The sequence below is a fragment of the Vulpes lagopus genome, chromosome 1, assembly GCF_018345385.1.
Source record: "Vulpes lagopus strain Blue_001 chromosome 1, ASM1834538v1, whole genome shotgun sequence".
Classification (NCBI taxonomy): domain Eukaryota; kingdom Metazoa; phylum Chordata; class Mammalia; order Carnivora; family Canidae; genus Vulpes; species Vulpes lagopus.
Genome location: NC_054824.1, coordinates 18247869 through 18266081, shown reverse-complemented (window position 1 = coordinate 18266081; position 18213 = coordinate 18247869).

Here is an 18213-nt window from a genome sequence, read left to right as displayed (position 1 = left end):
GCACCATGTGAGCTACTGGAGAAACAAGAATGTAAAAGTATAGCTCCTTGCCTTAAGCAGTTTCTTGTCCAAGGAAGGGAAGTACACATATAACTCACACTTCGCAAACTTATCGCGATCAGTAAAATAGAAACAGTGGAGAGTGGATGGTGTGGGCATCAAGCAGAGTTCTGACCAGGAAGGGTCTCGAAGTTTAAGGATTGTTTCCTAGATGGCGTTCCAGACAGAAAGAGGAAAATGAGGAGAGGCGATAAGACAGGAACTGTTTCAGCATGCTTAGAAAACTGCAAGCACGTTTCAGGATGGCCAGAGAGTAAGGATGATGAGGGTCCCGATAAGATAGAGATTAATGGTTATACAAGGGGATACTTTCTTCAAAGCAGGTGAGTCATGGTTCTTTCTTTTCTTCCTTCCTTCCTCCCTGTCTTCCTTCCCTCTTTCCTTCCATCTATCCTTCTTTCCTTCCTTCATTTCTCTCCCCCTTCCCTTTCCCTCCCTCCCATTCTTCCTATCTGCTTTCTTGCTTTTTAGTACACTCTTTCCCATGCCCCAACTTCCAACCCTCAGGCATACCATATCCTTAGTGCTGAGCACAGGGCCTTTCACAACTGTTGTACTACCATTATTTGTTCAACAACAAGATTAGTTTAATATATAAAGATTATGAATCTGATGGGTAGATTAAAATTTTATACAGGAAGGCTCAGTCATGTGTCTTTTTGAACAAAGAAGATAAGTGGGAATCACATTGCCTTGTTAGAAACTAGAAAGGGGCCATATGACAGAGGGCAATAATTTAAACAGATTCCCCCTCCCCACTCAACTCCATCCATCTCTTTGCTTTTGTTACTTGGTAATAGTGAACTCTGTTGTGTAGCTGTCTCAGAAAGCCTCAACGTACTGAGGGTAGAGGTAAGGCTTTCCAGATAAACAGTGAACTGTACCTCTTAATCAAAGTGTTCGTCCTGTCCAAGTTGAGTCTCCTGTTTACCTCTATCCCCTTCAGTACTCTTACTTGGCTATGCGATCACTCCTATTACACACATAGGTACACATACACACTATACACACTCATTAATAGCAACTTATTTATTACATCATCTGTGCCTCTCATTTTTGTAGAAAGTTAGTTTTTAAATCCTTTTCTTCCTTAGTGATTTTTTTCCCCAATTAGTTGAACAAATGATGATATTTGTTTGCAGCTTCCAGAGTTGCCCATAAAGAACACCAGTTATTCATTTAGGGAAATTGCTTGATCAATGCTATGCAGGTCTATATCTTTTTTTTTTTTTTTTCAGCTGATAGGAAAAAAGAGTAATATGCCAGATTGAAACAACTGGAAAAACAGATTGCTGAATTAGAAGTGAAGATATAATTAGATGCACCCTCCAATAATTGGTTAGAATTGGAAGCATTTAAGTCTGTACATAATCAAATATTGCCTGGAAATGTTACAGCATCCTTATTTTATGCTAAATAGATTTTTATGGAAGGGCAATAAAGGAGGAAATCTGCCTGCTAATTTGATTAAAAACACAATGGATCTCTGCTATTTCAGCTATTAAGACTCCAAGTAGGAGGAGGCTGATTAGAAAAGAAGAAATTAATTGCATATTTGAGATCTATTATCAAACATTGCATATTTTAAAGTGGAATTATTCATAACAATTGATGTATTTTCATAATTACTCTCAGAAAAAAATAGATATATTCCTAGCTTCTCTTTATAGTGAAAAAAATCTAAAGAAATAATAGCACTCTATCATTAGTATTTATGGGAGAAAGAAGCTAATTTATTAAACACATAAACCCATTGTACAGAAAATACAACAGAGATTAAAAGAATTCCATTCGCAAAGGCCATCCCAAAACACAGATCTGTAGAATCCCATAATTTAAAGACTATATCAATTTTCTGCTTATACTATTTATAATTTATTTATTATGTCATAGCTATTAATGAACATGTTCTTTTGTCTTATTATTTATTCATTCATTAGGCAGATATTTACATCTGTGGTGTGGCAGACAGTGTGTGTCTGTGTGTGTTTTTTTTCAGGTACACTGTAGGGAATGTAGAAGACAAAATTTCCAATGATCAAAGATTTTGTAATCTATTTGAAAATTGACAATGTAATAAGTAAATTAAAAAGTACAATATATAATATGTTGAGTAGTAATAAATGCTAAGGACATAAATATGGAGGAATATGAGTTATGGGGATGAGTTTGAAGCTTAGAAAGGTCAAAGACCTCACTGACCTCACTGAGAGGTTTTGACTCAGGAAAAGAATGAAGTAAGTGAAGGAGCTATCTTTGTGGATATCTCAGAAACCCTTAGGCAGATGTGCAAAAGCCCTGAGGCAGGCTTTCTGGAGCAACAGAGAGAAAACTTGTGTTGGAAAAGCACCTCAGAGAGGCATCAAGGATGGGATGGGTGTATGAGGTGCCTATTTTGTTAAGTCTTAGAGGTCACTAGGTTACCATAAAGATTTGACTTTTAATTAGAGTGACATGGAAAACTGGCTGATTTTGAGAAGAAGAAAAATTACCTGCCTTATTTCATTAGATGTGAGTTTATAAATGCAAGAGGCTGTTGTAGGTCACACAGTTTTGTACCCCTACCTAAGTGGCCTAACATGGTTCCTCTTATATAAGGTTCAGAAATATGTTTTAAAAAGACATAGTTCCAAAGACAATTCCAGTTTCCTTTTTCATGAGTGTCCTATCACTCTACTGGTTTGTAGACAACTCAAGAACCTTTTAATCTACTTTATTATATCTAGTATGCAGTCAAAACTGGAAGTATTTATCAGTGATGCTGGTTACCTTTTACAAACCAAATATAAAATGTGCCTATAATTTAAAGACAAAGATGACACATTTGGAAACGGCAAAGGAAAACATGAAGGGCCATATTTTTATAATCTAATTTATCTAAACTTCTGGACGTCTGGGTGGCTCAGTGATTGAGCTTCTTTTTTTTTTTTTTTTTATTGGAGTTCAATTTGCCGACATATAGCATAACACCCAGTGCTCATCCCATCAAGTGCCCCCCTCAGTGCCCATCACCCAGTCACCCCCACCCCCGCCCACCTTCCCTTCCACCACCCCTGTTTGTTTCCCAGAGTTAGGAGTCTCTCATGTTCTGTCTCCCTCTCTGATATTTCCCACTCATTTTCTCTCCTTTCCCCTTTATTCCTTTTCACTATTTTTTATATTCCCCAAATGAACGAGACCATATAATGTTTGTCCTTCTCTGATTGACTTATTTCACTCAGCATAATACCCTCCAGTTCCATCCACGGGGAAACAAATGGTGGGTATTTGTTGTTTCTAATGGCTGAGTAATAGTCCATTGTATACATATATACATCTTCTTTATCCATTCATCTTTCGATGGACACCGAGGCTCCTTCCACAGTTTGGCTATTGTGGACATTGCTGCTAGAAACATCGGGGTGCAGGTATCCCGGCATTTCACTGCATCTGTATCTTTGGAGTAAATCCCCAGCAGTGCAATTGCTGGGTCGTAGAGCAAATCTATTTTTAACTCTTTGAGGAACCTCCACACAGTTTTCCAGAGTGGCTGCACCAGTTCACATTCCCACCAACAGTGCAGGAGGGTTCCCCCTTTCTCCACATCCTCTCCAACATTTGTGGTTTCCTGCCTTGTTAATTTTCCCCATTCTCACTGGTGTGAGGTGGAATCTCATTGTGGTTTTGATTTGTATTTCCCTGATGGCAAGTGATGCGGAGCATTTCCTCATGTGCTTGTTGGCCATGTCTATGTCTTCCTCTGTGAGATTTCTCTTCATGTCTTTTGCCCATTTCATGATTGGATTGTTTGTTTCTTTGCTGTTGAGTTTAATAAGTTCTTTATAGATCTTGGATACTAGCCCTTTATCTGATAGGTCATTTGCAAATATCTTCTCTCGTTCTGTAGGTTGTCTTTTAGTTTTGTGGACTGTTTCTTTTGCTATGCAAAACCTTCTTATCCTGATGAAGTCCCAATAATTCATTTTTGCTTTTGTTTCCCTTGCCTTCATGGATGTATCTTGCAAGAAGTTACTGTGGCCGAGTTCAAAAAGAGTGTTGCCTGTGTTCTCCTCTAGGATTTTGTTGGAATCTTATCTCACATTTAGATCTCTCATCCATTTTGAGTTTATCTTTGTGTATGGTGCAAGAGAATGGTCCAGTTTCATTCTTCTGCATGTGGATGTCCAATTTTCCCAGCACCATTTATTGAAGAGACTTTTTTCCAGTGGATAGTCTTTCCTGCTTTGTTGAATATTAGTTGACCATAAAGTTGAGGGTCCACTTCTGGATTCTCTATTCTGTTCCATTGACCTATGTGTCTGATTTTGTGCCAGTACCACACTGTCTTGATGACCACAGCTTTGTAGTACAACCTGAAATCTGGTGTTGTGATGCCCCCAGCTATGGTTTTCTTTTTTAATATTCCCCTGGTTATTCGGGGTCTTTTCTGATTCCACACAAATCTTAAGATGATTTGTTCCAACTCTCTGAAGAAAGTCCATGGTATTTTGATAGGGATTGCATTAAATGTGTAAATTGCCCTGGGACATTTTCACAATATTAATTCTTCCAATCCATGAGCATGGAATATTTTTCCATCTCTTTGTGTCTTCCTCCATTTGTTTCAGAAGTGTTCTGTAGTTTTTAGGGTATATATCCTAGGAATAAACCTAACCAAAGAGTTAAAGTGATTGAGCTTCTGCCTTTAGCTCAGGTCATGATCCGAGTGTCCTGGGAATGAGTCTCACATCAGGCTCCTTGCAGGGAGCCTGCTTCTCCCTCTGCCTGTGTCTCTGCCTCTCTCTCTCTCTCTCTCTCTGGTCTCTCGTGAATAAATATAATCTTTAAAAATACTTAAATAGGGCAGCCCTGGTGGCTCAGCAGTTTAGCGCCACCTTCAGCCCAGGGCGTGATCCTGGAGACCTGGAATCGAGTCCCATGTGTGACTCCCTGTGTGGAGCCTGCTTCTCCCTCTGCCTGTGTCTCTGCCTCTCTCCCTCTCTCTGTCTCTCATGAATAAATAAATAAAATCTTTTTTAAAAAATTAAATAAATAAGCAAGTAAATAAATAAATAAATAAATTTCCAAATAGGCTACTTTGAACAAAAAAAAAAAATGTCTTGATGCACAGGCATATGGTAAATATTCTTTGCTTTTACTCTTCGGAACTATATTTAAAGAGGAAAAAATTAATTCTGTGATGTCACTTTGTTGCAGAAAGAAGCCAAAGGAATTTCTTTATATTTCTATTTTATGTACCTTCTCATTCTTTTCCATGTCACTATAAAGGAGCATTACTACTTGGTGAAAGTTTTTCTTTTATCATAAAATGATGAAATGAATTTTAAATTTATTTCAAAGAATGCATCCATGAGCCAGCTAAATATGCTCATGGGTCTGCTCCAGCCACTTTTACTGCTGGTAATTGACAAGCTCTATTGTACAACACTAAATTTGGAACTAGAAATTCTCTATCTTTGGATAGCTATAATTTAATCAAGCTTGCTTTAGCTCTCTTATTATTTCATAATGAAATATAAAATATCTTACAAGCAAATACCTCTCTTCCAGAAATTAAATAGAGTGCAAAGGATTCACAGGCCAAAGAGTAACAATCAGTATAAACACAATTACCTTCTCACATAAGAGATAAAGCAACTCCTTTCTTTTTTCTTATCCAATATCAGAGTAGCACAATCTTTTCTCCCAACTTGTACAATACCTATTATCTTCGTTTTTTATTCTAAAGCAAAAGAAAAGGATAAGCAGCTGTGACTGTGAGATATAGAAATACTAGAGATATTGGTGTTTTTTGAGAAAAGCTAAGTTTCAGGAAGCATATAATTGCAGATCTTGAACCTAAAGACAGAAGACTTCTTCATAGACCTAAAAGCAATACAGACATTTGCCACTAGTAGAACCCAGAGTGAAGATTTTTTCTCTCTCCATCCTTAAGGGACGCGCTAATTGAAATGAGGAAGACCCAAGGGGGTTGGTCAAACAATCATCTCACGCAGAGTGTTAAAGCATTGCTAGATGAATACTAGCCATGATGGATTCAGGCTTGCATAACTAATCTGCAGGAATTCTTTGAAGATATCACAGCCATCCTAGATAAAAGATATTTAGGGGCTGAGACATAGTTAATATTTTAGGGAAAAAAGTACATTTGATATGGTTTCACATCAGAGATAAAGGTAAAAGAACCACTGAACAAGGGATAAAGAGCACTGAAGGGAAAATTAGTTTTAGAGACAACTACAAAGAGAATCCTTCAAAGAAACATTTATGTTGGGAAGAAAAAGTGTTGAAGCTGAGCAGCACATGTGCAATTAATCGAAGGCCAATCCTTCATTAAAAATCATGTTTAACTCATCGTAGACCTCACAAGGTTGATGATAACTAGAATCCTTCCTAACTGCTTTTTCATAGTAGACTAATCATTCACTAAGCAAGATATGTGAAAATCTAGGTCCTAGTCACTGTAAGTTACTAAATGACGTTGGGCAATTAGCCACTCTAGATCTCAGATTCTTCCCTAAAGAATGGGAAATTAGGGCTGGATGGATCACCAAGCCTCTCCTATCTCTAAAGTTATTTGATTCTAAGAGCTCCATAGAGTTCTGGAGAGTTTGGAGGATAAAAGCCAGTCAATGATCACCATCAAAAACCAGATAATCAAAACATGAGCAAATAATCATCAATAAAGTTCCATCACTGAGTTGGATAAAGTATAAATGCTCTGTAGTGCATCAAAAACGGGCACAGACTGCTGGCTTTTTCAAATTTTACTGTTTGTTTTCAGTAAATATGACGTGGTGCAATCAGCCAAGCTATGGAAATGTGCTACGAAGGCTACTTGTTCCTGGGTTCTTGATAACTTCATTGACCCTCTGGGAACAGCTAAATATTCCTAAGGCTGGAGAGGCCTTGGAGAAATTCAGATTATAAAATTTTGTATTGCCCAAGATATAGATTGCTCCAGTTATATATTTTGCACTAGGGTTGAGAAAACGTTGAATTCAGGGGAAAAAAATCTACTCCTGTAGTGGATATTTAAACAAATCTGATGTCTTTACTCTGACTACACATGCATATAAATCCCAACAAAATGTTCTCCAACTGCTTTTTTGTGACCGTATTTTAAAACTTGAGCTGTTAGATTTTAAACTACTTGAGCAAGTAGACTGCTTTCATTATATAATTCCCTATGATCATCTTACTCCATAGCATTTTGGAGTAATGGAGTCAGTGCATTTTGTTAACATTTTTAACATTAACATTTTTGTTAACATTTTTAACAAAATGCATTTTGTTAAATTGAATTTAGTTCTTCTACCACTACCAGACTGTATTTGTTTTAATGAGGAACATGATTGCTAATTTAGAGGACATGTAACAGAGGTTAAGACAGTCAATAAAAGTATTGAAAACCACAATGGAACCTTTTGAAAATAAAATTAAAATATTGACTTAAAAATTATTCCATGGGGATCCCTGGGTGGCGCAGCGGTTTAGCGCCTGTCTTTGGCCCAGGGCGCGATCCTGGAGACCCGGGATCAAATCCCACATCAGGCTCCCGGTGCATGGAGCCTGCTTCTCCCTCTGCCTGTGTCTCTGCCTCTCTCTCTCTCTCTCTGTGTGACTATCATAAATAAATAAAAAATTAAAAAAAAATAAATGTAAAAAAAAAATTATTCCATGATGCTTTCACCCCCGAATGGTTAAATATCTTAATGTCTAAACCAAATGCCTTCTCAGTATAACCCTTCTGGAAAAAGCACTCTCCTTTCACCACGTCACAGTCATTCGGTTGCCTCAAATCAGGTCTATAAGCAAAAAGAAAAAAGAAAAAAATTCACAATCATCCTCAAAAAACTTACTGAAATATGGACATTACTAGGAAAAAAAACATAGCTGTGAATCCCATTCAAAGCACATCTTTCTTCACCTGAACTTTTAATAATTCTACTTCTAGGGCAAAAGATAATTTCTGCCCACCTGAATCTTGTTCTTTTTAGGAGAGATAAGACTTAACCAGTAATCACCACAAGAGGAGAGAAATGGCACAAATTAGAGACTTTCAGATAAAATACCATGAAAATTCAGAAAACGCAATCAGGGATCAGGAAGTCATTGGAGAGAAAGTAGCATTGTTTGTAAGCCTGGACTTTAAAGTGTGGAAATCAGGGGTGGGAGGGCAGAAGGATCAAGCATTCCAAATACAAGAGTAATGTGAAGAAAAGCTAGGGGTGAGGGAGGTGGGAGGCAGTTCCAGGGTTTCACCTGAGCCTCATAGTGTGTGAAACAGAACAGTGAGCTATAAGGCATTAGAGAGCAGAGCACCCTGGGGGCCTGACATGGACTACAATCATCACATTGGACGAGGCATGGAGGATTTTGAGAAGGGGAATGACAGAGCAGGAGATTTATTCTGGCAGCTGTGTGTAAACTGGATCGAAGGAGGTGATGCCAACTCAACAGCACAGCAGTAGCAAGCACCTAATCCATGTGCCACTGAAAATCGACCTACATTCCACCTGCAGCAGCAGCACACAATAGAAAGACTGGCTACCTCTTTCCAGAATATCCAAGATCCACGGACAATTACCTCCTCTCTATACTTGAGCTGTGTGCAGTTGGCCTGATGGCAATAATGATAATAAAGGGCATACGTAATTTTGTAGGATTGGGGGTAGAGGCAAGATAACATTCTGAGAACTCCCACGTTGTTCCTGTCTTAGGTTTCTAAATTTTACAATAGCAAAGAATTTAATTCATCTTGAGGTTTGAGCTATGCCACTGATACCAGCTTTCTAATTATCGTTATCAGTGTGGCTACAAAAAGGAAAGGTGTGATTCCACAATTTAGATTTTCAGATATCAAATAGAACGTTAATTGATATCTTGGATGCATGATTACCGAAGTTAGCACACTTGGCAACGGCAAGAAAATGTTTTAACCCAAAGCCACTTGAAGGCTAAAATAGATGTTAAATTTAGACTAAGGGAAAGAGAGGAGAGCCCTGCTTTCCTTGAGGCTTAACTGCTTTGAATAAACTTGATAGCGAGTCATCCTTAGGGTAATTTCTACTTCAAGATGAGTCTCATCCCATGGGTCAGGCCATTGTAGAGTAGTTATAATAGAAATTTGGGTTTTTTCCCCAAAGTATATTACAACTTCTGAAAAAGATAATCTCATTTTAACCAAAAGAGAAGAAAATCCATCAAAGGGAATGTGAGAAATTATACTTTCCTTTCTTGTCTTTGCTGCCTAAGGTGAAGTGAAATTGTTTTGTCCGTTATCAGATCAAATGCAGACATACTTTAAGAAGACTAGCCTTCCGTTAAAGATTTTATCAGGTGAGGACATCAGTCTTGCCTTCCTGCTCGCTGCAGTGCACTATAAATGGTCTCACAGCACATCCACAGCTAGTTCACTTGACAAAGGTATGCAGAACAAAACTTCCTTAAATTCTCAAGAGACCTGTTCCACAAAACTGTGAGCAGAGTTTTGCTATCTACAGATTCACTATCCTCATCTCTCATGAACTTTGAGTTCCAACTAGGATATTTTGGACCTAAGGAATAATGTATCCTTTTATTTCTCCAGGAAGCAACCATCTAATACAACGGAAGTTACATAATCGAGACCTAACTGTGAGCTTTGAAACTATTTTTAATCACCAGAACCTACTTCTCATCATAAAAGGATATCTCCAGCTCCATAATTTGAGGTAGAAAACAATGGCAATCCTGAAGAAATACAAATGACAAATTAGAAAGCTGAAGTGGAGAAGCATTCAAACATGAGATCAGAAGGCACACTCTTACTCACAGGTCCCCTCAATGCCAGAGTCTAGAGAAAACATTTTAGGGATATATTTAGTACCATTGAAATTGTTCCCATCCTTACTTAGGGTGAGGTCAGCATTACGATCTGAGAAAACTCTGGGAAAGAAGTCTGTCTTTTAAAGTCTGGTGTGACCCAGGATTCTATCCTTGAACATTGGCCCTCCTATGGGTCATCTCCTCCTCTGTCAGAGTTTTACTTATTACATGTTGGATATGCTGGTGACACCCAAGTCTATAAATTCAACCCAGACCTGATCCCTGAGGTTCAGATTTGAAAGTGACCTAGATTTACACATGAATGTCCCTCCCACAGGCATCTGGCACCCCATGCGGCACTCCTCCAAGTGCCCATTTTACTCCCAGTCTCTCTCACTGGGTGGGAGGTGGGAGAGGGCTGAGCTATGTCCGTTTTGTTCATCTTTGGAGACCTAGGTCCTGGTCGACACCAGCTGTTCAGTAAGTATTTCTTGAATAAATGAGTCAGAGTGGGACTGAACAATTCTACATAATTATACTTTCATAAAATATCCTTATGTAATCTTCTATCCAGCCACTAACATTTAAGATGAAGGTACTGCACTGACACTTATCTACTCGGGGTCACAGAACCCTGAGTCTCTAGGTACTGTCCTTTTAGACAATGATTTGCTGTGTTTTTGCCTATGAATGTGCTGCCAAGTACAAACAATTTAATATTACTGCCCATTCAGTTGATAGAGCTATAAATGGAGAAATATTGCCTTTCGGAAGAATGTTTATAAAAATGCATTAAAAGCAATACCTAAAGAGCATAATATGAAAAATGATTTCATTCTTGCATGCAAAGTTTAGGGAAAACAGGCTTTGCCTCACACAGAACAGGCAAATTTTATCTGGGTATCTTCTGGGGGAAACTATAGAAATCTAAATAGGAACAGCACAAAAGGACATAGAAATTTTAGGTATTATAAAGGAGTTATTAATTCTTCTTATTAATAAAGGAAGTAGAATGCCTTAAATCAAGCCCATCATTTTTTCTCATTTATTAGGGATACCACTTTGTCAAGTGGTATCAAACTGGTACTTACAAAAATATGTAACTGTGTTGTATATCTAAAAGTTGCTAATAGAGTAAGTCTTAAATATTCTCACCACACACACACACACACACACACACACACACACACTGACACTCTCTGAGTTGATGGATGTGTCAACTAACTTCTCTTTGGTAATTATTTTGCTATATCTATATATAAATCAAATCATTACGTGGTGCAATTCAAACTTACATAGTGTTATATGTCCCTTAGATCCCAGTAAAGCTGGTGGAAAAGCATTTAACTGTTGTACATAATTGGTAGGATAAATTTTCAAGAATCTAAATTCTGTAAATGTATATAAACAATTCTCAAAGACCATCAAATCAAACCATCTGAGAATTGATTGCTCTCAGTTCATGCAGGATGTGCTCCATGTCCCGTCAGAGCCCACTGCTTCATTCCTCCCTGCTGCGGCTTCTTTAAATCATAGCAGGACATTAAGCATAGACTGATGTCTTGCATTCTCCTATGTTTTGGGGAACTAGAAAAAACTGATTTATCATTTAAAAGAATAAGTGTGTAGGGTTTCCTATAAGTAGACAATGTGAGAGTTATGAATCCTTTCTAAATACCTTTCTAAGCATGAAATTGAGAAATATCCTGAAAAGTAAGAGCAATCAGATAGAATTAAGCTAAGGAAGTACAGTCATATGATCCTAACTAGAAAGTTATCTATATCTTGATAATGACCATCTCCACAAAGATCTTCACTGAAAAGACCTTCACTCAAACAAGTAAGAAATAGCAACTCATTAAATGAAAATATGGGAAATACTGTCCCAACTCCTCTGAGGTTGTTTATCGTTATGTCTTGAACATTACTTTTCTAGATTTTCTTTATGGTTTTCAGTTATGTAAGAATCACTACTGTCATTTAAAAAATAGAATGTCTTTATTTTTATGGGCTGTAGAATTAATTTCCTGCCTCTCTCAGAAATATCTCTTTTGCTAGGGATGGCCAACAGCCAATCTTGATCCTAGAGGAAATTATTGAATTTTTAATTTCCCTGGAGGGAGAACTACTACATGTATCTTTTGTTTCTGGATTTTATTATCAGACTGTATGTTTCTACCTCATTAGCCTTATTTCACAACTAGTTTTCAACGTGATAAAGGGGAAGAAGTGGAATAGATTATTTCAATCCAATGGTTAATCTCATTTGACATACTTTTTGCTTTTATATTTAATGATATACTTTATATTACTCTCCAAGTCAGAGATCAAAGTATTTTGTAGTTATCACCTTACTAATATTCATCATGCTTCTTGGAGTTAGATAGTAGAGAAAATGAAAGAAATATAGTGGGGAAAATGATGAAATCATTTTCTCAAATGGTGATTACTGTTAATTCTGAACTTTCAATTCTAGAACCCTTAAGTATCTATATATATAGCCACAATTATCTGGCCAAGATTTATTTTTTTAATATTATAGTTTTATTTGGATTACAGTACTTTTTTAAAAGCAAACAAATAGTACTTGGGTTGTTAATTGGAAATTATAAGGTATATTAGTAAGTAAAAGATATTTATTAGCTGACATCTCATTTAGTTTCTTTACAACTCAATCAGCGTTTTTTCTTCCAGGAAAAGCTTCATTCTTAGACTTAGTTTCCCCATGATTGCAAAATGGCTACTTGCAGTTGTAACATCACTTCCACATAGTACATTGTCCAAACAGAAAGAGAACTTGTCTTTTCCCAGTAGTCAAAAATTCCACACTTCATTCTGCTTGGACCAAATTAATTGACGTGTTCACTTTTGAATGAATCACTATAGCTAGTCAAGTCCTATCTGCGCACATCAGAAGACAGAGGTTGGCACTGAATGAGCCCTCATGGAAATTCTCTCCTGAGGTCAAAGTCCTTCAAAATGCTTGACTGTTATGCCATATGGAGGAATATAGTACATGCTGAGGAGGCATGAAGAGTCCCAATACTTATCCATACCTTCTTAACATTTCCATAGGCTATATATATATATATATATAAAGGCCTGCAATCAGCTGAGTAAAGAACATCTCCATTCTATAGCAGTTGTGATTTACTTTCTTGTAACACCTACTTTTTTTCTAATACTATTAGCAAGTTTATAAAGTTTTAAAACCTGATTTCCAGGTTTCTTTGAAATCAAGAAAGTTAGTAACTGAGAGTTGGGAGGGGAAGGTGATTTAGTGTCAAATGATTTATTATGAAAGCAATCTTTCTTGTCTTTGGTTGGGGAGGGGGAGAATGTGTTATAGCCTGAATTGTGCCCCCCCCCCAAACTTGTACATTAAAGTCCCATAATTACATTATCTAGTCCCCTCAGATATAACCATATTGAGACATAAGATCCTTTAACAGATGATTAAGTTAAAATGAGGCCTCTAGGGTGTGGCCTTAATCCAGTGTGACTAATGTTCTCATAAGAAGAAGGGCACCTGACTGGCTCTGTCAGCAGAGCATCCAGCTCTTGATCTCAGGGTTGTCAGTTCAAGTTGACATATTGGGTGTAGAAATTACTTAAAAATAAAATCTGAAAAAGAAAAAAGGAAGAAGAGGAAGAGACACCAGGGACACCCACAAATGAATGACCATGTGAAGAGGCAGTAAGAGTATGGCCATCTGCAAGCCAAGGAGAGATACTTGAGAAGAATCCAACCATCCTAACACATTAAGCTTGGACTTCTAGCCTCCTGAACTGTGACAAAATAAATTTCTATTGTTTATCAAATGAGTAGCATTTTTTTATGGCAACCCTAGCAAAGTGATACCGATAAGTTGTTTGCTTTTTATACTATTAAATACCTAAACAGGGCACCTGGGTGACTCAGTTGGTTAAGCATCAGACTCTTGATTTCAGCTCAGGTCATGAGACCTCCCAGTCTGGCTCCATGCTGGGTGTGGAGCCTGCTTAAGATTTTCTCTCCCCCTCTCTGCCCCTCCCTCACCTTGCCCATGTGCTCTCTTTCTAAAATATAAAATAAAATAAAATAAAATAAAATAAAATAAAATAAAATAAAATAAAATAAATTAAATTAAATTAAATTTAAAAATACAAAACAAAACCTAATTGTGGAAGCAGTTGATTTCTAGTTTTGTTTCTTGACATTCCTTTGTTAGGCACATTCTAATTCTGATCTAAGACTTTCTCCTATAGCTGGTTACTTTTGTTGGTGTTGTTGCTGTTATTGCATATAGCTATATAAATGGAGACTATAAAGCTAAACTCTCTCTTCCAACCTTTTAATTTAAGATTTTGTGGTTGCAGTGAGGAGAGCTAATTTCACAGAAGGTAACAATTACTTTGTTGCTATTCAAGGGATACTTCTCATCCTCAGTGAGGCTGATGTGTTTCTCTTCATTAGTAAAATAAGTACTATTACTAGAAAGTTTTTAAAGTTTTACACTGGTCCAGGACTGGTTAATTTTCCTTCTAACCTGCAAATACTTTGAGGATAAAGTTGATGAGCCAGCATAACTGTAACAATGATATCTTCCTAATTTCATTGGTATTAGCTAACCTTTTGCCCATGGAGCTTTAAGAATATTCTTGTTTGTTGTTGTTGCTGTTTGTGTGTTTGTGTTTGTCTGTTTCTTTTAAACACAATATCCCTTTTCATTTAATCTCACCATAAGCCCAGTTACTTTTTTTTTCTTTTTTAAGATTTTATTTATTTTTTCATGAGCGACATCGAGAGAGAGGCAAAGACATAGAGGGAGAAGTAGACTCCATGTGGGGAGCCCGATGTGGGACTTGATCCCAGAACCCCAGGATCACACTCTGAGCTGAAGGCAGATACTCAACTACTGAGCCCCCTAGGCATCCCTTTAAGCCCATTTAAATAGAATATGTCCTTTTTACTATGGCTGCAATTTGGATCTTGAATGTATAAATCGTGACTGCCTATAACAAAAGAAATGAAATATGTTGCCATTAAATAAAATAATGATAGGAAATGTTAATTTGAAATATTCCCTTTTTTTTTCTTCAGTTCCCATCAAAGTTGGGTTGCTCTGTTGTTTCAGAAAAGAGAGAAAAAAAATAAAAGGCAAAGCTTCAGTAATTCCCCAAGGAACTACATTAACTGTTCCTAGTCCTAGAGAGACAGTATGAAATTATGACTAGATAAGAAGGCTAAATAAGATATGGTTATTTCTTTTATTCTATATATTATCAATACCTTCACTTTCATTTCCTCATGTAATTGTGAAATGGGTGTGACAATTCTGTCCACCGTACCTCAGAAGTCTGTTACCAAAATCACTGAAAATATCACAGAGAAGGGCCTTGAGCTCCTTAAAATTTGTTAAATAAATTTTTAATAAGGTAAAATATAAGGTATATGGATCTTTTTATGATCTTTCTGTTATTTGGATAAATTTGTGTGTTTTTCTCTTGAAAAATAGATAGCTTAATAAAACTGTTTGGGGAATGTACATTGAATCAGCGTAAGCAATCCTTCTAGATTTGAGGATGTTTATGTTAATTATAAGGAAAGTTCTAGTTTAGAACCTATTCTAGACAAATAATGGCATTTAAAAATCAACCAATATTTCAATAACTCTTTAAATGAAACAAAAACAATGTAGAAGAATTTAAACATTTAAATCTCAGAAATGCCAGTAGGGCTGTAAAGCTAATTCGACTAAGGAATTCAAATATTATATAACCTATTTTTACATACATATTTTCCAAAACAGGAAAATAATCCACTTCTTAGAGAAAACTACTCAGTCCTAAAATTATACTTTGAATCAATAATTTATTAATATAGAACAACCCTGCCTTGCATTTTTTTCTCTTTTGATCATCCAAAGATCATTTGTCTTCAAATTTTATTACTATCTTCTCTTAAAGACAAACTCATTAAAAAAAAATAGAGATTTTTTCAATAGTGGTATAATGTAAATGAAAGGAATATATTTTTGGCAAATACAATTTCCAATGCTACTTATTTTTCTCTCTAAATCTGAAATTTCATTTATATTAATTACATTATCCAGTCTTTAATTATTACTAATACGGCAAACATTACTAAAAATGAATTAGACATGGCCTCAACAATGTGACTTAAATTGTACTTTTGCAATCTGCTATTTGAGGAATATATAATTAGTGTTTACCATAATTTTCACAATGCTATTTGTCTTAACTTTATATTTCATGTTTCGTGTTTTTAAATAAATAACTAAAGGACACACGCTTGCTGATTTATTTTTAATATATATTTTCAAAACAGAGTGAAATCTTAATGGCCTTTAATCATCCTCATATCATAATGGACAAGCTGGAGAGAAGAATTTCCTCCACTGTATAGATGTATGAAACTGTACCAGTAAACACTGTACAATGTAAGTTAAACTTTTATGTTATAGATACCAAATATTAATCTATTTAAATTCGTGGCCTGGCATGAGGAGTTACCAATTTCTCAGGTAGCAAGCATTTACAACAGAGTAGAAGAGATTGTTCTCTAATTCCTTATCACTCCTTTTGTTATAGGGACTAGTCCTCAGACAAAGAACCTGCTCTGTTCTTTTGATGATCAATTATTCTGGGGAGATGTAAAGAATTTCTAACCATTTCTGCTGCTTCCATGGTATTAGTTTTGCTGGCTCATCATCACCTCTAATGTCCATGACTCCATTCTCTACTATTAGTGACTAAAATTTAAGTTCTCTCTCCTTTATCCTATATCAGCCAACAAGGCTTGCATACTCAGAATTTTAGTTATCACTCGTAATATTTATTTTCAAGCATTTGCTCACATGTTCTTCTGTGTTCCTGGCTTTACACTCTGAATGATGGTGTACTAACCCTTAAGTTAGTAAGGGGAAAAATATCATTAAAAGCAACTCGTCTCTAGAACTCCCCTTTAGAAATCATAGAATGGAGTAAGACATGAGATATTAGACTAAAATGGATTGTGTAAGACCAAATGCATTGGTAGACCTATATGTCCATAAGATGATTTAAAACAATATAATTTATAGAAATATCTCCCAAAACAGGTTTGTAGAGCCAGGGTAATTACACTGATTAACTCTGTTTCACTTGATCTCTTTTACTGTTATAAAGTCTCCCATAGTATTTCAAATCACTCTTTGTACCTTACAGTATCTTCTACTGAAGCCAGAATCCAAAATCTATACATGTTTCCATCATCTTAATTCTTAACATAGTACTTTACTTTAGGACCTAATGGGAAGCCAGTATCTGAATGAGTATATAGATGACTCAAGTGTTACAGTTTCATAAGTGAACCTTGTAGCAATAGGATTTTAAAGATACTTACTATTTTAATGTTAGAAGTAATGCATAGTCTTGATGAATTGCATCACTAATTCATTCTTTCTTAGTGATAAAGTTAAGCATACATACTTTTTGTTACTACCTCAGCTACTTCTTACCACCCTTGGATATATTTTTTTCCCCTGGTTTAAATTTATATTATAAAAAAGACAGAAAAAATGAATTAGGCTGAACATCAGATAAAATTAAAGAAAGGTAGAATCATCTGGACATCTCGTAGTTACATACAAGCTTTCTGACTGATCTTTTAAAAATACTGCCATGCCCTGTGCTTACTGATTTAAAAGATAAATCAAAGCTTAAAATGGTGTGGGCACCACGAATTTAGGTTTTTGGCATTCTGAATTAAAATTGGAAATTCTGGAATCTGTGTTAATGATGGGATTGTGACTCTATGAAATGTTGCAGGTAAGAGGGGGAAGGTACTTTGAATGAAGTTCTGGAGTGTCCAAGCCTTTCAGCAACTAGGTATTTGTGCTGGTGAAAGATACTATAGTTTTGCATTCTGGGTTTGCAGAATAAATCACTTTAATTTCCATCATGACTATGTTTCTAGTTGAATAAGAAAGGCTTTGCTTACCTGATTTGGCTAACAATCACCTGGATCAATCCAGTGACATAATTGGCCACAGTAATTGGAATAATGTATATGAAGGTTTATTAAAAGCTATAAAATGCTATAAACTCTCAAGACATTATTCATTAAATTATTCACATTTAATGCTAAAACGTTGTCCAACTTGATGATTCACCACATTCTTCCAAATCAGTCCAAAAATGTGAGGGCAACCACCTAGTAATATGGATTGAAAATTTTGAATAATTTCATCATCATATATAGTTAGATCTTAATTATCTATGGAAATGGATTTTGGTGATAGCATGAGAAATGAAAATATAGATCTATCTATAAATACATTTGCATTACAAATGCCATCT